The sequence below is a fragment of the Camelus bactrianus genome, chromosome 18 (assembly GCF_048773025.1).
Source record: "Camelus bactrianus isolate YW-2024 breed Bactrian camel chromosome 18, ASM4877302v1, whole genome shotgun sequence".
NCBI classification, from domain to species: Eukaryota; Metazoa; Chordata; class Mammalia; order Artiodactyla; family Camelidae; genus Camelus; species Camelus bactrianus.
In genome coordinates, this window is record NC_133556.1 from 8,055,340 (window position 1) to 8,077,625 (window position 22,286).

The 22,286-nt window shown below is 50.0% G+C and overlaps 1 protein-coding gene and 1 long non-coding RNA gene across 5 annotated transcripts in view; both read left to right on the forward strand.

Annotated features, from left to right (window-relative positions):
* Positions 1-22,286, forward strand: part of HIP1 (huntingtin interacting protein 1) — a 135,941-nt gene that overhangs the window by 63,921 nt on the left and 49,734 nt on the right. The gene's annotated exons all lie outside the window — the stretch shown is intronic.
* LOC141573881 (uncharacterized) lies at positions 192-22,209 on the forward strand. The gene is made up of 2 exons (XR_012500270.1): positions 192-18,706; positions 18,859-22,209. It is a non-coding gene; the product is annotated as an uncharacterized LOC141573881 (long non-coding RNA).

Sequence of the window (22,286 nt, forward strand, 5' to 3'; positions counted from 1 at the left end):
AGTGCTTATTTTCTCTGGGCAGCTATTCAAAATAGCCCTTCCAAAAAGTCCCCCGTGCATCTGTGGGGGTGGGGAGGGGGAAAACTGAGCAGCAGCCAGGCCCTTTCCTCGAGGTGTCTTAGCAAAACCAGAGTCACCTGTCCAGGCTGTGGGGGTGGGGGGTGGGGTGGGAGGGACAGGGAACCTGAGGTTCTAGTCCAATGGCTGCCCAACCAGATCACCTCTGGGCTTCCTTCTGTCCCTGATCTGAGATTCTTTCCAAAGCCTGGTCTATGAGGACCAGCTTCTGGGGTCTAGGGACCTCTGTCTCTAGAGACCTGGTCCACTTCTGACACTGCCACCTCCTTCCATCCATCCCCTCTTTAATTCAACAGCATTTATTTAATTCCTGTCATTTCTGTAGCAAGTATGTGTAAAGGACACAGAAACGTAACATGTGGTCTCCCTGCTCCTCGGGCCCTTAGCATGTAGGTGAGGGATCCAGAGACATACAGGCCACCTAACAGCTATCAATGCAGGCTCCATTCAGAAGGCCACAACTCCAAGGGCTGCAGGGGTCTGCGAAGAAATGGGCTACAGGGCGCAGAAGAAGAATGAGGCCCCAGGCCGGGTCCTCAAGGCTGGGTGGGGTTAGCTCTGCTGAGACCAGTGAGGGGCATTGCCTGTTGGGAGAGTTGCTGGAAGAGAAATGCGCACTGCCCATTGGGTGAGGCTGAGAATGCCTGGCTAGGACAGAGGTTTGATATCAGAAAATGTTGAAATCATTGCTTGGGACCTGACCAGAAATGCCTTGAACACCAGCCAAGGCATTCCGACCTTGGCCTGTAGGCAGTAGGTAACCTCTGGAGAATTTGGGGCACAGGAGAGGCACAGGTATTGCCTCTTTCCTCTTTTAGCTTGGGGTCCAAACAAAAGTGATATTAGATTCTCATTAATCATTGAGCAGCCAAGCTCCCAGCCCAGAAACAATTGTTCTCAGCTCTTTGTAAAGAGTACAGACCCTGGACTGTGTAGCAAGAAGAACCTTCGCCAACCCAGGGAATTGGCCTCTGCTTCCCATTCCCACAAAAAGCCCAAGTTACTTTCTGTTCTGACCATGAAAGCCCCACCTCTGGTATAAAGTCCCCATTCTGGGGGCCCTTGGCTCCAGGGTCGACCTCAAACGCAGCATTTCAGCCACATCCTTGGCAGAGCGCAACACTGGCCTTGAGGTTTCACTTGCTTATCGCTGAAGGAGAAAAAGCAGATTATCAGTTCCCCATGCATATTTTTGAGCATGTTTCTTAACCTTTCAGCCTTATCTGTAAAATGAGAACAATAATACCTGCCTTGAGCATTCTCATTAAGGTTGGAAATAATTCTTTAAGGCACAGGACCTAGCTTAGTAAATTCTCCGTCCGTGGTGGCTATTATGATAATGATGGTCTCTAAAGTCTCATCTAAGATGACTCTGATCTCCCCCTCCCTCCCCCGTCCTTTATTTTCTTGATTGGTTCAAACAGCTGGGCGTCGGTTGTATTTCGCTTGACCGCCCTTGGGACCAGTTTTCCCAGGTTTAGTTATCTTTCTGAATGAAGGTACAAATGACAGGGGACCATGGATTCACCAGCTGCTGTGACCAGTGAATTTTTGATGACGTCAAATACCTGCCCAAGGGAGAGCTGTTTTAACCTGGCTCTTGGTGGTAAAGTGCAGATGCCTTTTAGGGGTTCATGATGGTGTCTGTGCCTTTACTGAATACAGAGAATGAAGGAGCAATGCTGTAAATTGGGGGGCAGAGTCAACGCTGTCAACTCTTAGCAAAATCATGTGTAGTTTCTTTAACAATTTATAGTTGCATAGTGCTTCACAGTTTACAAAGCATTTTCACGCCTGTTCCTGTTCACCACAACCTGGTGAGGAAGGCAGAGCTGAAAGGATCAGCCACATTTTACAGATAAGAAAACTGGAGTTCAGAAAAATGAAGTCCTAGGTCCAGTACAGGTGGTGGAACCAGATCTGGTACCCCCAGTTCTTCTCATCACCATCGTGACAAAGTCAATAAAGGGTAAGGAAAAAGATCTAGTGACCAGATTCTAGAATGGACAGAAGCTCATCTAAAGTGATGAGCTGGAGGTGGCCTTTGGCGTCTGGTCCCCAGGGGAGAAGATCCAGGGAGAGGGAATTAGCCCCTGTCTATGTGGACTACACACCTTGTCAGTCATCTACAGCTGTTTTTAAAACTCGAGGTTTCTTCATGAATCTCAGCTGCCTGCCTCAAATGTGAGACCCCTGACCCCTGGGATCCTCCAGCTTTCTCAGCAGGAAGATGGGAGGAGATCAGGAGAAAAGCATTTTGGGTGTTCTGAGCAAATGATATTGATGGTGGGGCAGGAAGCAACTTCTGGTCAACCTGTTGTCTCTGCTGATGTGCGTGTGTATTTGCTGTGCGGGGAGAGGTGTGGTGGAGGGAAATGCCGAGCCAGGGAGATCCCGGTGTAGAATGATGCCCAGGATTCTACTCACTGCCTGCATCAGCTAATAACTGCAATGGAAAGGAAAGCTTAGTGTCTGAGCTAAATAGTCAGGCAAAGCTGGACATGGATGACCGGCTCGGTGAAACTAGAGCAGTGTTTTCAGTTCTGGGTCACCAAATATTGGTTTAGTGGATTGCAGCCAGCATTCAAAAGAGTGAAACAGACTAGAAAACATCCAAGTGTATTCTACTTAGGGAGGTTCATGAATCTGGTTAGGTTGTATACACACACACGCAAGTACAGACTGGCCTTGAAAGACGTGCTGTGGTCAGAGTCAGAAAAGATTTGAAACCTCTGACCTAGAGACTGTCCAGAGGGAGTGAGGATGATGTCAGCCTCATGAAATAAGTAGTTCAGCCCATAGAAGTGAAGACTGCAGAGGGGCTGACTTGCTGAGGGCTGTCAGGAGGAAGAGGTGGTTTATGGACCCATCGAGGCTCTGGGAGATGGGGTTTTGGCTGGCCCAGACCACCCCATAGCAGAGCCACCCCATAGCAGAATCAGCTCGCTGAAGAGGGAGAGCGCCTCCCTGGCCGTTGGAGCTGCCCAGGGGCCGTGGAGGAGCATGGCCTCCGAGGCCTGGCCAGCTGGGAGACTGGCTCAGCGCTCAGGTTTTGGGAACATTCCTGGGAGACCTGTGATTCCACGGCTAAGGTCTGGTGTGGCTGGCGCCATGTCAAAGGCAGATCCTTTTCAATGGGGAGCAGTTCCAGAGAAGTGAACTTTCTGCATCACCAAGCACGGTTTCTAAAACTGAGCAGAGCATCAGAGATCAGCTACCTTCTCCAAACAGCCCGTGGAATAAGGTCAGGGATCATAGATGACATTGGCCTCAGCCAAGTGCCAGCGGGGAAGGAAATCTGTTATTTGCCTCTTTTTAAAAATGCTTAGGGAAAAAAATAGTTTTTGATTTACCATCTGACTGCTCGCTCTTATTGTCCCTGAACACTAGGACTTTATCCTACCACGATGAGGTTCCGTTCAATTCAGACACATGTTGAATCCTCACTTTGTGTGCCGGCTCCTGGGGGTGGATGTCAAGATGTTGGATCCAGAGCTGAGGATGGCCGAGCTGTCTGTTGAAAGGCTCCGAGTCAAGAGAGGGAGACAGATTTCTTGAAATGCTTTGAGTGGGAGGATACAGAGACATGTGTAGTTGACAGAACACTCTCACCTGGATTATTTTCTCCCTCAAAATAGCCTCGAGAAATAAGCAGGATTTAGTGTCCTCAGTAGCCCCTCTGCGTCACCCTGCCAGTCATGGGCTAAATTCAGCTGCAAACAGAGGGTTTAAGACAGCCCAGCCCCTAGATGACCCACCCTCCCTGCCGTCTCCCCCGCCCCCCCAGACTCCACTCCCCCGACTCCCCCCCCCCCCCCCAGCACACACACACAGCTGGGTGATTTTCTTGAAGAGCACATCCGGGGGCTGTTTCCGCTCCACCTTTGTCTCCTTTCTCGCCCGAGAGGTCCCAGTCCAAAACCGGACAGGCACGTGGTCTGGCAGCTGCCCCTGAACTGGAGGATTTTTGCAGCCAGACAGAATTTGTGTTCCTCAGGCCCCCAAAGAAATTAAGCCATTTTAAGGAAAAAAATCGTGTCTCCTCTAGATTCCCTGAATCCTAGAGAGTCTTTGATCTGGAGGGGATTGCTGTGGGCAAACAGGACGGGGATTACAGGGTGGGAACCAGCTGGAGTCCCTAGCACCATCCCCTGCACTCGGAGCATCAGGGAGTGACTTCTGTGTCCTGAGAATGCCCTAGGCAGGAGGGTATAGCTCACTGGTAGAGTGCGTCTTTAGCATGCACAAGGTCCAGGGTTCAAAAGACTGCCTTAAACACTGACCGAGGGCTTTGGAGTCACCTTGGCCAGAGGCTACATCCAGATGCCACCACTTACCACTCTAGGACCATGGACACATTAGTTGACCTCACTGTACATCAGCTGACTGTCTCAGATGGATTGGTGCCTGCGGACTTGTGAGGGTTTGAGATGGCCTGTTTATAGTTCTTTGCACATGGGAAGGGCTTCATAAGCCATGACTATAATTATTAGTAGTTTTGATCCTTCCTTAAGGCAACAAATAAAATCTTGAAACCTTAGGTGAAGGAGTAGAACAATCCTTCTTTCCAGGATGACCCTTCTGCCGGGTGAGCTCAGTCTAGGAGGGTGATCAGACATGTTATAAGTAATGAGTACATGTGATAAAACACACAGTGTACATTTGAGGGATGTGCTAGTGTGGGAGAGGGTGGGATTAACTGCCTGGCGTTGCAGGGAGGGGCTCACTGAGCAAACTGGAGAAGGAGAAGAAGGCATTTGCCCAGAGGGTAAGGAAAATAAGGCATTCCAGGCAAAGAAATTCACCCAAGCAAAAGCACGAGGTCACAAGACCGCGGAATGCGTGATGTGTTTGGGAGCTACCTGTGCTCTATACCAGAAGATTAGGTGCAATCCCTATGTCCGTGGGACTAGCAGAGTTCCCAGGACATGGGGTCCAAATCTTCATACCTCAGTGCTTTCTGGAAAAGGTGGTGTTTAAGCTGTGTGTTGAGTTCGGGGAGCGGGAATTTCACTGGTGGAAGCATAGGACGCCCAGGTGGTGCCGATGGAACAGGTGGTAGAGCGATAAGAAGAGAGGACATTTCAGTTGGGGAAATGGCGCTGTGTGTGGGCGAAAGGATGTCAGGTGGTTTTGTCAGGACCAGGGCCAGAGGATGGAGAGGCGAGGTGAGTGGGTGCAGGGTGTGAGGGCCCAAGTTAGAAATAATCAAGAAGCGTCCAGTAAGTGAGGAGCTCTCCACTTAACAGCCAGACTTGAATGTGCTATTCTGGCCAACAGCCTTACACCTTCTGGTCCCAGTGCCCGGAGATGGTTCTCACTGGTGCTGGGATAAGCACAGCGTCGGGGAGCTGCAAACCATGGGTAGGGGGAGTTCTTTTGAAATGAGCATTTCGTTCAGTTTCTATCATGACCTCTCTTTGGAGCACGAGTTCAGTCTCATTTTCAGGGACCTAAAATCGCTTTCTTTTGCTGGATTTCTCCCAGGTTGGATTCTTTCGAAAGCAGCCTTACCAAATCACTGCCTTCTTAGCCCTGCTAGCTCAAAGACCCGCGTCAGCAGTTTTGGTGCCGGACAGCTATTTTCCCCGGGGGAGTGTCAACCAGTGCCCTGGCTGTCGTCCTTTTTGTCCTGTGCATATGTCAGCATTGTCCCCTGAGTCAGCAAACGCTGGGTTCTTCCTGTGACAGCTCTTTTCCCAGGCTTTGACTTCACAGCTCCTGAGGGGAGACGCCAAGAGTGCACTGGCCTTGGACGGTGTAGTTTAGGAGAGTCGGGGCTCCTGCCCTTTCGGTTTATTTTATTATTTTATTTTATTTGAGGTATAGTCAGTTTACAATGTTGTGTCAATTTCTGGTGTATAGCATAACGTCTCAATCATACATGTACATACATATATCTGTTTTCATATTCTTTTTCAATATAGGTTACTACAAGACATTGAATATAATTCCCTGTGCTATACAGATCAGTATATTTTAATATCTCATAGCTTTAGCCATCGGCACCTGTGGTGGGGAAACAGGTAATCCACAGGAATACATTTAACTTACGCTGTTTTTTGGAAAATATGAAAAAGTGTGAAAAAAAAAAACAAAGATCGGGCATACTTCCATCATCCAGAACTGCTGTTGACAATTTGGTGTAGATCCTTACAGGTGTTTTTATTCACACGTGCCTGTACGTACGCATGCACACACACACACACGTGTGCTAGGTTGAACCACATGAGAGTGCCATTTTTGTAAGTCAAAAATGGCCAAATTTTCATTGATGCAACCAAATGTAGGCATAGGCACATAGACAAATATACACATATTTAAACAAAGTGGAGCCATAATACAGTTTTCTAAACTGGTATTTTAGCTTTCACTACACCTTGGATCTAGAAGCAGTATATCGGAGTAGTCACGGGCACGGGGTCCTGGGATTCAAGTTCTGTATCCAGCACTGACTCACCTGGACAGGTTACCGAGGCTCCCTGAGCCAGGGTTTCCCCCCTTGTGTAGTGGGGATCATCACAGGGCCCTCCATGTGAGGGTGTGGTGAGGGCTGAGGTGTTAGCATGCATGTAAAAGGCTCAGTCCAATGTCTGGCACATGACAAGCATTCAGCAGCTGTTAGCAATTCATATTTCCAGGTGAGTAGAGCCGATGTATCAACGTATGGTTTCATCATGATCACTCCCCGGCTAAGAGACATTTGGCGGGGTCCATTTTCACCGCTGAGGTGAGATCCTTGCACACACGTCTAAGAAAGAGTGTCTATCTAGTGACTGCTTTACACTTGAATAACTTGGGCTTTAAGATTTGGGCTTTTAAGAACTTTTCTTTGTTGTGTTTTGAGCTGAGTGGTGCCTACAGGAAAGGTTTCTTAGATGGTACTCTTTTCCGTTGCCCTGTAACTATGAACCGGGCTCTCTGGTCCTGGCCTCCTTTTTGCTTTCTCCCACTCCAGTCACACTGCCATTGGGCACTGGGCCCCAATTCTGTGCCTGGTGCTGGCCTCTCAACTGAATGACCCTGCAGACCCCTTCTCCAGGCCGGCTCATCGGGTCCAGGGAAGGGCCACCATACCTGATCGTTCAGCCTGGTTGGGTGCTCACCCCCAGGCCGCCCTGCACTCGCCAGCCTCTCTTCTCACTGGCTGTGTACACAATGCCGCCATCTTCCTCCCCACTGAGGTCACTCTCTTTGAAGCCAGGACTTATGTCTTTACTCATCTGAGTTAACTTAGTATACAGCGCTTGACACATAGGGTTCAATATTTGGTGGGGGAGTTTACTGAATGAATAAACTCATGGCTGACTAATTAATGGCAGGACTTAAATAAACAGAGATGGTTTGGGGAGGTTAGGTTAACCTAGGTTATAGGGGTGGCTTGAAGCCAAGGTTTGGGGTGCAGCAGTGAGCCCCTGGACCTGACATGGTTGGAGCTCTGCTTCAGAAAGAGAGATGTGGTGTTGTTATGACCACCCGGTGCTGGCAGCCCAGAAATCAGCAGGATTTCAGGCCTGGGTGCCTGGTGGGGATTCACCCTGCCTGGGGCCCTTTGGGTCTTCCTCCACACCCTTCCCCTTCTCCTGAACTTTGTGGCTCTCCCCCCAAGGAAGGGCTCTCCTTCACCCCTCGAGAAACAGAAGTGAGAGTTCCTGGCTGCTCTGCTCTCTGAGGAAGTCACATCACAGCTCTGCAGGCAATGATGAAATCCACCTCCAAAATTAGCAACCACCCCTTTCTCCACTTTAGAAAGCTGCTTAGCAAATCCACCCCAGCTTGTTATGACTCCTTGGGCCTGGGGCTAGAAATATCCATCAGGGCTCCTGCCTGCCAGCTGGGACAAGGGTAACTCAGTCCTGCCCTGCCCACTCCACTCTCCTCTGTTTGGCTCTGACCTGAGATCAGTGAGGCCCGTGCTTCAGTTGTACGCTAATAAAGACGTCATTTCCTAGAACCTTGGGCTTGACATTGACCTGCGTGTTCTCTCGGTGGAAATGAGTCTGAATGATCCTTCCCAAGCCTGGGACTATGGAGCTGGGATGCATGGGCCTGAACTTGGAGTGAGATCTTGGTTCAGATCCTGGTTCTGCTACTTAGCAGCCAGGTCGTCTAGCTAGTCAAGCATCCCAACTTGCTGGACAAGTCACTTAACCATTCTTAAGTCTCTGTTCCCCCATCTAGTCCGTGGAGTTAGCAGAACAAGTGTTACTTTGAGGAGTCCACGCAGTAAGGCGTGCAGATGAATCTGGGCTCTGTTACAGGCCAGGGGAGGTTAATTGAAAGAGAGAGTGAGAGCCTGGGCCACAGCAAGGTAAGTGACTCCTTGGTCTGTGCTTTAGCTCCCCAGGGAGGGAGGGGTGGTGAGAGAGAAGGAAGGAAGGGGAGAGAAGAGAGGAGGGAGCCTGGATGTTTTGCCCTTGTATTTCCTCTGCTTCCCTCAGACTCCTGTCCCCACCCCATCCCCCCAGCACAAAAGTGCTGACTGCCAAGTCCCTGGTGCCCATCTTCCCAAAGCAGGCACTCTTTCCTGAAAGGCCTCACTGCAAAAGAAGAAGGACTCCAAAGTGACCAAATATGTCCGAGCATTGATTCCACCGAGGTCCGAACTATTCTAAAGCTGGAATGGTGGTGAGAAGGAGGAACAGGGAAGCAATAGGGGAGAATTGGCCTGGAGAAGGGGAGGCAGAGGGCCGGCTGAATTTCTCTCCTCCACAGGTGGCCCACAGGCCTGTGCGTCCCCCTCCACTTTCCTCGATGGTCCTTCCTGCCTCTCCTCCCCCGCCTTCACGCAGATTCCGTGACCCTGCTTCCTCATTCACCATGGAAGGAGACACAGTCCTGAGGAAGCACACACAAGCTCTCCAGCACATCTGCCTACGCCCCTGCCCTGGCCTGGCCTGTTACTCTAGGAGGGTGGCCACCTCCTGTTGTGCTCTGGACCCCTTCCCCAGCCCTTGATTCTGTCCCTTCTCTCTCCTGATGTGTACATGAACACGCTGTAACAAACAAGGTGACCTAGACCCCATCTTCTTCTTCTCTGCCCCCTTGTCAGCACCTGTCCACCCTTTCCTCCTAAATCCCCCATCGGGCTCTCCCATCTTCATGCTACCAAAAAGCCCTCATAAAAGTCACCATGATGTTCGATCCAGTGGTCAGTTTTCAGCTCTCATCCTGTTTGATCTCTCAGGAGCGGCCAACACCACTGAAGTTCAAGTACATTTCTTTGTGAGGATGGCACATCCTCTCCTGGTTTTCCTCCTACCTCACAGGCTGTTTCTGTTCTGTTTCCGTTGCCCATTCCCTCTTGTGTCTCTTTTTTGAACATGGGGTATACTCAGGCTGCCCTCAGACTTCTCATCCACACTCACTCCTTGGTGGCCTTCTCCATTTTTAAATCCCATCAATGTACGTGCTGATGACTATCAAACTGGTACATCTAGCTTGAGCCTCTTCTGAATTCCAGGCTTGGGCTCATTTACAACTCCACCAGGATATCCGATGGGCATCTCTTATTTAATGTGTCCAAAAACAAGCTCCGATCTGCCCACCCCAAACCTGTCCTCCCATGAGTGTCTCCCTCTTGTTACTCTGGCAAATCATCATGGTGCCCTCCTTGACTCCTTCCTTCCTCAGACCCCACATCCAAACATCAGCAAATCCTGTCGGCTCTACCTTCAAAATGTATCTGAATTCCACTGCATCTCAGTGCCTCCACAGCTACCAGCCAGGTCTCAGCCACTGTCATCTCCGGCCTGAATTAATGTAGCAGCGCCTTAATGGTCCTCCCTGCCTCCACACCTGTCCCTGCAGCCTCTTCTCAGCACGGCAGCCAGTGGGATCCTCCAAAAAAGGAAGTCAGATCATGTCACTCTTTTGCTCAAAACCTCCTAGTGCCTCCTGTGTCTCAGAACAAAGGCGGGTCCTTGCAGTGGCCCCTTGTGTGGCCTCTCCCACCTCTGACCTCTCAGCACCAGCTACTCTTAACCGCTAGCTGTTCCTTGACCTGCCAGGTGGGCTCTGCGGGAAACTGTCCCCCCAGGTGTCTGCCAGGTTTGCTTCCTCATCATTTTCAAACGCGCCCCTCTGTTACCTTCTAGTACAGCCTTCCCTGGTGACCCTGCGTAAGGTTACAACACCAGCCCCGTTGTCACCCTTGTTTTCCATATATCACCGTCTCACATGCCCTATATTTTACTTACTTACTCTCTATCTCCCACTCTAATATAAGATCCACAGGACCAGAGACATCGATTTTGGTTCACGGCTGTATCCCTAGAGTAGTGCCCAGAAAACATGTGTTGAATAAATGAGCGACTATGAAGAGAATTCAGAGTAGTTGTTCCCTGAGTTTAGTAAAGACCAGAAGATATTCCAGTGAACCTTAAGAGTCAGTTCAGGTGAGATAGAGCAATAGGTGACAGAGAGCAGGGCTGGGTATCTTTAAAAAAATTTTTTTAACATCTTTTTTGTGGTATGGTTCCTGACAATAAACTACACATATTTCAGATGTACAAGTTGATGAGTTTTGATAGATGTATACACCCATGAAACCACCACCACAATCAAGATAGCAAACATTCCCATCCCTCCCCAAGAGGTGCAATTTTTGAATTCCCAATTTATCCCTTCCCACTCCCTTTACCCACTGGTAACCATAAGTTTGTTCTCTATGTCTGTGAATCTGTTTCTGTTTTGTAGATAAGTTCATTTATGGCCCTTTTTTTAGATTCCACATATAAGTGATATCACACGGCATTTTTCTTTCTGTTTCTGGCTTACTTCACTTAGAATGACAATCTCCAGGTCCATCCATGTTGCTGCAAATGGCATTGTTTTATTCTTTTTTTATAGCTGAGTAGTATTCCATTGTGTGTATATATATATATATATATATATATATATATACCACATCTTTATCCAGTCATCTGTCGATGGACACTTGGGTTGTTTCCATGTCTTGGCTATTGTAAATAGTGCTGCTGTGAACATTAGGGTGCATGTGTCTTTTTGAGTTATATTTTTCTCTGGATATATGCCCAGGAGTGGGATTGCTGGATCATATGGTAAGTCTATTTTTAGTTTTCTAAGGAACCTCTATACTGTCCTCCATCGTGGCTGCATGAATTTACTTTCCTACCAGCAGTGTAGGAGGGTTCCTTTTTCTCCACACCCTCTCTAGCATTTATCGTTTGTAGACTTTTTAATTATGGCCATTCTGACTGGTGTGAGGTGATATCTCATTGTGGTTTTTTGATTTACATTTCTCTAACAATTAGTGATGTTGGGAGCTGGGTACCACTTGGAGGAAAGTAGGTGACCATCTATCCTGGGCCAGTTCTATAGTTAGCCAGACTTTGTGGGAGGAGAGCTATTTTTCTGAGCTTTATGTAACAGATGTAGTTTTGTATAAATCACACTTCTGTAAAAGGAATCCTATTTTAAATGCACTAGCAGAGATTGCTATTTAAAGGAATCTGATGTCAAATTCTTTTGTAAAATGATTACTCTCCTAATTTGTCCTCACCGTCAATTCATATTTTCTCCCCCTCCAGATTATATTTACTTAAATAAAGTATGCCTGTTTGAGCTGAGGAAATCTCATTTTCCATTTTTCCTCTGTCTTTATTATTCCCTTTTTCTTTGCCCTCCTTTTTCCCTTTCCTCATTCCTGCTTTTCCGTTAGCTGAATTTTTTTTCCCTCTCTTAGACCCTGACATGGAATGTTCTGTAACATGACCGGATGTAGAGTGCAATGAACAGCAGCTCCATCTCAGACCAGATGAATCCAGTCTGGGTGGAGGAAAGGAATCTGTTAAGGACGCATGAATGCATCCTGGGGGTCCAGGGGTCAGTTCTTAGGTGATGTCCAGGTACAGCCAAGTTGGTGAAGCACTGACCAAAAAACACCATCTGCCATTTGCCCCTCGCACATCTAAGCTTATACTCTGCAGAGCTGATGAGGCTGGAGGGGCATCTTCTGGGGCTTTGCACAAGGTGCCTGGTGTGAATTTGGCCGTAGACTGTCACAGGACTGGCTGATTTGTCTGGGGGCTGGAGGTCAGGGCTCGGGAATAACCCCTCTCAGTCTGTCACCCACCTGCCAGTATCTCAGATGAGAGTGCACACCTGTGACAGCTGCCTGATGGAGTTCAGTCCTGGTGCTCTGAACGGTGTCTGCCTGCAGTTACCTTGGACTTCACTGGCCCAGCACCCAATCTGTTTACCTTCAAGACTAGAGTGGGTTCCTCCCGAGAGAAGATACAACTGTGTGTTACGGGGGTTTGGTGGGAGGTGTGCAAGCAACTAAGACCAGAACCCACTTCCGTGACAGTAGTACAAGTTGACTTGTTTAGACCTTACGGAAGGTCTTCCTTCAGGTACCTACTCTAAGTTTTTTGAAAACTCTCTCTGATTCTCAACAGACCAAAGATCTTAACAATTGTGTTGAACTCAGAGCAGGGGTTTAGTAAAGAAGTTGGCTTTGGCTAAGAGTTCAGGTGTAACCATCTACGTTGTAGAATGTAGACCATGTGCCCGACTGGTGTGCCTGACTGGTGTGACTTGACCTCTCCGAGCCCACTTGTTTATCTACAAAGTGTGCCCAGCCTCCCTTGCCAGGGTTTCTTGGCATCAGTAGGACTGCAGATGAAAGCTTTGTGAAGGGCTGGACAATAATGGAGAAATGCTATTGTCACTAGTATCCAAGCGCACCTGGTCTTCTCACATTTGAAGGAGCCAAACAGGTGAATTGGGACGGTTGAATGTGACCGAATTCATTACAGGAGTCAAGTAAGATATTTTCACATGGTTGTCCCCTTGTGTAAAATGGGATTCGATTTCTTAATCAATTGCCTTTTGGGAAAATCAGGTCACAGCTGTGTGGCGACCCCCCCACTATCTGAAGAAGAAGAAGAAGCTGAAGAAGGAGGCATGAGGGGGTGTCGCTGAAATCACATGGGAGGGTTCGGATTTCATGAGATCAGGGACCCCTCTGGCTTTCTCAGCTGGGAGAACCCACGAGGAAAGTTACTCTTGCTGCTTTACTTGGGTGCGTTGTGGTGGAGGGTAGAGGTCAAGGGCCACTTAGATAGTAATATGGGGGTGAGATGGGGGTGTGTGCTGTAGAAATAGAACAAAAACCAGAGATTTGGGGAGTGGGGGAAGCGGCAGGCCCTGGCATTGTCTCCGTGTGGCAAGTTCCTCCTGGCTCATTCATTCGGCAGATGGAGACACTGTTAGGAGCAGAGATCTGGGAGAGGCACGGAGCCGGGGAGGGGGCATCCTGTGCTCAGGCACCTCCTCCCCCTTGTGTCTTAAGAGAATCAGGGCAAAGTTGCTTTATGTTGCTGAAAGAGAAGAGACAAAACTAACCTCCCTGTTAGAAATCTGTGAGGTGGAGAGTGATGGGGGCAGAGGAAGTTGAGCAACACCGGTGGTTTGGGAGAGACACAGCTCAGGGTTTCGACTCTTGCAGACCAGCTGTCCATCTGGAAGGCAAGTGTTGCGAAAGGCCGCTGAAGCCTGGCTCGGAGCTTCCTGAGTGACAGGGATGTGTCTGACAAGCCTGCCCAGGGCATCATTCTTTAGGCAGAGTCCTTGCCCAAAGGGGGACTCTCCTGAGTTCTCGGGGCAGCCCCTGTGAATGTGGCGTTGCAATTCAGGGCACTTGGAAAGCAGAACCAAGGCTTCCTCTGTGACAAGAGAAACAGAACTGGGTGGGGGTAGGGAGGCAGGGGATGGCTTTCTGAAGCCACAGCTGCTGGCAGGCGGGGGAGAGGGAAATGGGCCAGCATCTCCTTTTCCCTGAGACGTGGTGTGTCAGTATCTAACCCTTGTGCCCTACATTTTGGGGCCTTCTGAAAGCCATGGCGATCTTTGCCTGAGGATGTGCAGGATGACCTGGCTGATGAGGACTCTTCAGTCATCACGATAAATGAGGGCGGGAAGATGGAGCTCACTGGCTTCTTCTCCGGGTCAGGAGGACATGACGGGGGTCCCTCTTTCTGCCATCGGTCGCCCTTGTGCTGGATGGTCTGATTCAGAGCCTGTAAGAAATTTCTGGGGACCTTGGGGGATACAGAGATGGGGGTCTCTCCTGGCAGAGTGGCAGAGAAAACGAGTAGAAGGGCTGTGCGACACTCCTCCAGTGTAAACACTTCTCTGGTGACTGAACGTATTAGTGCCCGCTTTCCCAAGTCCCCTGTCCACTTCTCATGAAACCTGACTTCTTTATATCTAAAGCCAGGTATATTGAGCTATAATTTCTATACAGTAAAGTTCACCGTTGTTAGGGCACCGTTCCCTGAGTTTTGACAGTCACATGCAGTCGGGTAACCTCTTCGCAGTCAAGATTTGAAACAGTTCTATCACCCCCCAAAATTCCTTCGTGCCCCTTTGTAGTTGCCCCTTCTACACCCCCAGCCCTTGGCAATGACTGATCTTGTTTTCTATTCCTGTAGTTCCAACTTCTCCAGGATGTCCTATAAATGGATTCACGGAGCGTGTGGCCCTTTGAGTCTGGCTTCTTTCACTTGACGTAATACTTTCAGGATTCACCTACTGTTGTCGTGAACCAGAAGTTTATTCCTTTGATTGAGTCGCTTTCTGTGGTGTGACTGTGCTGCCGTTTGTGGACCTGTCCCCAGGTGGAAGGACATTGGGGTTGTGTCCAGTTTGGGGAGGTGATGAAGACAGAACCTGGCTGCTCTTCATCCTCACTCAGGGTCCCTGTTGGACCCAGCGACCATCTATTTCACAGGCGTTGGGAACTAACACATTTGAAGACACCTGCGCCCTCTCTTCCCCATCGTGCCTCCCCACTGCCACTTTCCCTGATTTCTGTTCTCTCATCTCACCTCCTGGGGCTCACCGTCCTAGCTGGTTTCCTTTGCACACACCCGCTTGATCCACATTCGTCGTAGAATGGGGTGCCCAGAGCCGAACGCGTTGTTACTTGGTGCCCAGCAGACTCTCTGGCACGTGGTAGGATGAATCGGTACTCCAAGTGTGGTTGACAGCTGTAAAACCAAGGATTGGCTGTTGTTCTAGATCTTATCATTCTGTTGATGTGGCTTAAAATGAAATTAGCTTCTTAAACTTTATTTTATTATGGTGGCCACATCATACTGTCCATGAACTTATGGGGAACCACTGGGCGTAAGCTCAGCCCTTTTCACTTAGTCTGCAGTTCGGCCACAGGCACTTGGATTCTGGGCCAGGAATCTTCTGTCCTGTTGGTTTTTCCCCACGGTCGTACTCTACCCATATCATCCGGATGCACTGGCTGTTACTCTCAGCATGAATTAGATCGGTCACTGTGCATCTTTATCCCCTCACTGGTAGACACAGGGAGCAGAACCAGGCCTCGGGCACCAGCGCGCCTCACCCCCTAGATGATGACAGCCAATAACCAGACCTGTAAGAGTGGACCTCTACCCTCAGGGACCTCCCTGTCTAGCCCAGGGGACACCAAATTTTTTCTGCAAAAGTCCAGATGGTGAATATTTTTGGCTTTGTGGCCAGCTGCTGCTGCTGCTGTTGCTTCTCCCTCCTCCTTCTCCCCTTCTTCCTTCCCCTCCTGCTCATCCAAGTCCTCTTCCCTTTAAAAATATAAAAACCAGTGGGGAAGGTTTAGCTCAAGTGGTAGAGTGCCTGCTTAGCATGCACAAGGTCCTGGGTTCAATCCCTAGTACCTCCTCTAAAAATAAATAAATAAACCTAATTACCTCCCCACTCCCCTCCCCCCAGAAAAAGCAAAAAACAAATTTTAAAAGAAGTAATGATATAAAAACCAATCTCAGCTCATAGGTCATGCACAGACAGGCTGTGGGCCAGGTTTGGCTGCAGTCAGTAGTTTCCACTCCTGTTAGCCCCATTATCACTCATCCTTGTCTACGAGATGTTTTAAGAGACTATATTAAGTGCCTAGAAGGTGGAAATTCAGACACACACCATGTCTACTTGGTTTTCCTGAAACGCTGGCCTAGAGTCTAAGGAGGGAAACGCGGTCAGTCTCACGTGACTTGCTTCCGCGAATGCGTGTTGGCGCCTGGTGAGCAATGCCGCCCTTTCTCTCAGGAACCTCTTGTGAGTCACACGTGGCATTTTACCTTCTTCGCTGCCAGTAAATCACGGTTATCTTCACCCATGTCTGGCCTTTGGGCCCCACTGTTTCCCCACCAGCCCGCCACGATGCCCAGAGTGTGTGTGCACCACCTAGACTTGCTGTCTTCATCCCTTTCATGTCCTCATCCAAGTCAGATGCCTGCACTCACTCGGCACCGGGGAGTCTTCCTAACTCCCCTAACTCCTAAATTGTTGAAGGAGGGTTTTCTCTTTCAACGCGCTTTCTGCCTTTTTCAGTTCAAAAATCACTCTGGACAGAAAAAAAAAAACAAGCCACATAGGAGTTTAGCGTCAACCTCCCACCACGGCTGAAAGCAACATACCTCCCCCTTCTTGATCTGTTTGCTTTTTGTGAAATAAGGTGTCCAGCCCTTTTGGGGTGGCCCACGCGTATTCTGGAAGCCTCATCTCATTCTGGCTGCAGCTTTCTGATCCTGCTCGTACGCCCGGCGTAGGTAACGTGTGCACCTGTGCTGCTTGCTTTTTTAGCAAAGTACTGAGATCACGCAGAGGAGAAGGAAGGAAATGGGAGGAGGACGGTCCTTCTCTCCCTGTAAAGGGTTAACTCTTGGGCTTCACCCGTGCTCTCCAGCAGCACCAGGTAGCGGGTCCCGCACCCCGGTAGCAGGTCCAGTTACACGGATTGTCCTTTATAACCTGTGGGAAAGGCTCACCTGGAGTGTGTGTAGCCCAGTCTTACAGCCCAGATGGCAGCCCTGACCTGCATATAGTAGACATTCAGTCAAAATCATAATTCCTGTGTTTTCCACTTTTAAAAAAGTTGTTTTACACATAATATGAAGAAAGAAACAGAGGGATTTGGGAAGTGGACAAGAAAGCTTTACTGATGGGTGGGATGGGCGCACTGAGGCAAAGGCGACAGTGCAGGATGACTTCTAGGGAGGCTGGGAGAGGAATAGTTGGGCGGTTGGCCATGCTGGCAGAAACTGAGTTCAGAGCCTTGGGCCTGGTTGAGATCACCCAGGAGCTAATAGGAGTCAATAGAGATCTGGGGCGCAGTTGTCATGGGCTGGAAAGTGAGGCAGGCAGGTGGGTGACGTTGAGGCTGCTGAGTGTTGCTGAAGGCAGCGCAGTGTGGGCAGAAGGACCTGGGTTTGAATTCGGGCTCTACCTGCTGCTGCCTGTGTTACTTTGGGCAACTTGACTCTGGAAATCGGGGGTCGGATTCCCTGCCCTCCAGGGGAGGGAGCATCAGAAGCAAATCCCCAAGTGCAGCACCTGGTAGAGGCCCTGCTGCTACCACTAACTGGGGGACAATGACAGTGACTATCCTATTATAATTTCTGATCAAGAGAAGAATTAAAAAGACTTGATGGCTGACATCAACTTCCAAGTATCACAGGCAGGACCAGAGCGGTCTCACTCAGTACTGAGGGCTGCCTTTGGTCTTCTGTGCCCTGCTTGTCTCTTCCCCGAGGCTCATGTGACCTCAACTTGGTTCTGAATCTGTCGTCCTTACTCTGGCTGTCCCCACCTTTACCATGGTACACCTCAGCAGTCTTCTGAGTCTGCCTCTTGCCGGCATCGCTGCCCACCCTACCCCCTCACCAGCCTCGTTCGTGCCTGGGTGGAGCTGGTGACCCAGAGGATCCCTTTCTGTCCTGTGTCTCAGGATCAGGCCCTTGGAAGGAAGATCTTTTCAGTCTTGTGTGGGCTGAGCTTGGCTCCTGGATGCTACAGGCCTTTGCAGGAGTGCAGGCTGGGATGGGGGAAGGATGAGAGACTACACCAAGTTGCAGGCGTTAGCAGGACCACCTGCCTCATCTGTTTACTCCAAGCTTCCACACCTGACTCCGTGAGGGACGCAGGCCTCAGCCCCCGAGGTGGGCAGCATCGCCGAGGCTGTTGGTGGTGGCCACCTCTGGCTGTGCTCAACAAATGCCTCCCATCCCACTGCCTGCCCTTTCCATTCTGTTTCTCTGTCTCCCTTCTATCGTATTTCCTCCTTTCTCCTCCCACCCATCCTGGTCTCAGGTTTTCCTGCACTTGGCCTGGATAGTGGGCCTTCCAGTCCTTGGCTTCAGGACCTGCCACCCGCACCAGGCACATCCTCCATGCCTATCCCTGCCATGGAACCTTAGCAAGCCAGCCCAGCCTTGGCAGCCCAAATGCCAGGCCTCTGCCAGGAGCTGTGTGCGTGATGGACAGAGGCCGGCTAGCCCCCACAGCCCGGGCCTAGCCCCTGCTCCCCGCAGAAGCAAGGCCTGAAGGTTTCCCGTTGGCTGCAGCCTGGCTGAGGCTGTCCTGTGGGAGTCGAGGGTGGGGCGGAGGGGACAGAGGCTGGGGGAAAGCCGCCCTTCCTGCGGTGCCTGCTGATAATTGGCTCTCCGGAACCAGCTTGGGACACAAGGGCCAGCGGGGTCAGGAAGTGGCACAATGCTGCTCTTTCAGGGGGACCCTGCCTGGTCTTAGGTCCTGTGTGACTCGGGGGAATCTGGAGAACAGCCTGTTCTCAGAGGACATTCTCCAAGCCAGGCCAGAGGTGAGACACTGAGCCCCAAACTTCCCACCATCTGCCCTGGGAGGGTCCCCCCAGGCATGGCCCAGCTCCTTCAGAGAGAGTCTGGGGCGGGGCGGGGGGGGGAGAGCAGGTTTTCTCAAGAGATCAGGACTCACATAGCCGGTACTTTGCAGATGGGGATGCGCTGGGAAGCAGTCCTTACGTCCTTAATGATTTACTGATTTATGAAGACTCTGCCCTGCCTCGGCAGCTGTGGGGCCGCCAGGGAAGAAGGCAGGATTTTCATCCTGGCGGGGACGGAAGACGATAGACTGGCTGTCAAACACGTGATGAGACATAGGAGCTGAAAAAGAAAGAAGGAACACATTTCTAATTCTAGGTTCTAATCCCCATCTAAGAGGGGCCTGGCAAGTCTAAAGGAAGGTAAAATTTGGTCTGTGCTCTGAAGACGGGGCAGGATGTGGGATGCCGAAGGCAGAGGGGCAAGCGTGGGGCACAGAATGGCATCCCAGGCCCAAAGCATCACAAAAGTACAGTACACTTGTAGCAAGGAACATCTGCCCTGGAAGCGTCCTGGTGTCTGAGATTGGAGGACCCACAGCCTCCATTTACTGGCCCACAGGCTCAGCCCCACCTCTGAGTGCCAAAAGTCTTGCCATAGGAACCAGGTCGTGCGCCTGCAGCCGCGGGCTGGACCCTGCCCCTCAGGCACTTATAGGTGGGGAAGTGTTGCTTGGAGAGCTTTGGGCATATTGGCCGCAGTAGGTGGGCACTCCGAGAGCCTGCCAGAGCTGCAGAAGAAGGGCCTGGGGCCATCCAGACCTGGGCAGGTGCAGCTTGCGGGTGTCTTGGAGCTGTTGGTTTGGGAAGAAACTTCGTTCCATAGCCTGTTGCTAGGCTGGGTCCTGTGTCAGGGTCCTGGGCTCGTCCTGGGGCTGGAATTCTGAACGTCCACACAGAAGTTGGTCCACACTTTCCTTCATCAGGAAGCTGAAAAGGTAACTCATCAAACTCAGGAGGATGGAAGGGCATTTGTATCAGGTCCCTCCCCTGCTCAAGAGCCTTCTGTGGCTCTCAGTGTCTTCTATCAGGTCACAATTTCTTGCCCTGATATCCAAAGCTTCCCTCCCTGTCCCCAATCACCTAAAGGGCCTTAACAGAGTCTAACAGCGAGAAGGAACTTAAAAATCATCTAATCCAGCCTAAGCCTGTAAGTCTTTCTCACAGTAACCCCGAGGAGAGGTTGCCACACCTCGGCCTGTGTACTTCTAATAATGGGGAATTCTCTCCTTCATGAAACAGCTTTAAGTTTATCCAGAAATGGCCTTGCTGTACTTCTACCCATTGGTCTAGTTTTGATCCCTGGAGTTATTCCTCCTTCCTCATGACCACCTTTCAGAATATTGATATTCCTCTAAGTTTTCTTCAGGTCTCCAGTGCATCCAAGTCCAGGCCACTCCTTTTTAGAAGTAGTCTAGTTTGTTGGTCTCCTTCATAATGTACAAAGTCTAAAACTGAATAGCATTTTACCTGTGAATTTATCTTCATAGAGAATTAGAACCATCCCCTCCCTCATTCTGAACACTATGCTCCTTTTAATACATCCAGAGCTGAGACCTACATTTTGATCACCCACATCACAATGTTGCTTATATTAAGTTCACAGCCAAATAAAACACCTAAATCGTTTTCTCAAGTGTTGCTTTGAGTCATATCCTCTGCTATGCCAGCAAGTTGAGACTTCAGTACAATAAACTTCCTTTATGCCTGCTGGATTGCATCTTGTGACGTTTAACCCAGTTTTGCAGTCTGCGGAAATGGTTTGGGTTCTGATTCTGAGTCTTTGTGGTGTGGAGGACCGTGTCTGGTGTGGGGGTGTGATGGAGCCTGAGCTGTGGACCCACACATCTGAGTCTGAGTTCTGGCTCTGCGCTGGCTGGTGGAGCGACCTTGGGCAATTTACTTAGCCTTGCTAAGCCTTGGTTTCCTTATCTGTAAAATGAAGATGAGTAATACTAATGCTCACCTACTCATCAGATGTAGTTATAAGACTTGAATGAGATAATTCATTTAAAATGTTTATTAGCACCAGGCCTGGTAATCACTCATTAGCTGCCATTATCTTGATGATTATAACCACTGCTACTGCTAGTTCACCCCCTCATTCTTTTAAAAATGGCTGTTTCTCACCCCAAGGGCCTCCCCTCATCAGCCTCACTGTCCTTTGCTTAGTGTCCCCTCAGCCCGAGATGCCGGCCTCTGTCCTGCCCTCTGTTGGCTTCAAAACCGCTGTGGCATCTCTGATACGTCCCTCTGCTTTGTCCCCGGGGACTGGGAGATCCTGCTGGCCTGTCCTACTGAAATTGTTTAGAGCCCACCTTACATCAGGTTCGTTCCATTTTCACTTCCATCGTTTGGGTTGAGGCCTTTATTCCTTTACCTCTCTGCTACTAATAGCTGCCTCTTCAACCCTCTTCCTCCAGCTGCTTCCATCCCCTCCTGCCCACGCCAAAGCCCGCTGGCCACCTGCACCCAGCGCCCCCTCCCCTTCTGGCCTCATCCCTCACCCCTACTCCCACCACCACCCCTGCCCTTGCCTACAAGCAGCCCTGCAGCCCACCCCGCCGGCGTGCTCCAGGCCTTTCCAGAGCTGGACTCGAGGATCTGGCCACCTGAATAGTATTATGACCTTGGCCAAGGGGCTTAGCCTTTCTGTGCAGCCACGGCAGCTGCCTCTCGAGTTGGTGGGCGGCGTAAATGAGAGAAGTAGGTAGATGGTGGGAGAGGCACCTGGACAGATAGATAACCCCTTTCTTCCTTTGACAGATCTTCCTGGAGCAGTTTCAAGGGATTTCTCCTGCCTTTCAACATGTAGAGCACAGAACGTTTTCAGTTCACAGACACACACATGCAGTCTGTGGTTATATACCCATGGTGTATTATTTTGTGTGGCTTAAGGGAATTTTAAGGATTTTTTTTTTCGAGCAAGGCTCACAATGACCACAAGCTTGGGAATTGGTCAGTCAGTATAAACAGATATTTTTGGAATAAACCCAAGCCCCGCCCATCATGGTCCTCCCTTGAGGCTCTGATGCAGTTTCTAGCATTGCCGGCCAGTGTGGATTTTCCTTCATCCATCATGGCTCATGCTACTGACTGTGTCCACCAACCCCCTGGAGCCTGACCACCTGCAGTTCCCACCTTATTGGACTTGGGTCTCTGGCTGTCATCTTACATTTTTTAGGTCTCTTATAATTTCTTATGAATGCAGGCAACCTTGAAAGGCTTGGCAAATGTGGTCACTTTGCCCAGAGATCTCTCTGCAGCCAGGATCCCATCTGGAGCTGGGAGAAACATAGACGGAACTACTGTCACTCATCAGAGGAAATCTGAAGGAAAGAGGATGGCCTGGGATGAGTCTGGAAGAGATGCTAAGAAATGAGGTCCCAGGAGGGCCTCCATGGGACATGAGTACTGCCTCACTGGGAGATGTGGGGGAATAAACTTTTTACTTCTTTCTCGCAGCATCTCTTGTATGAGATTCCTTCTTGACTGGTCTTACTCTTGCACTGACGGCCAATAATGGTGCTCGGGGGAGCGC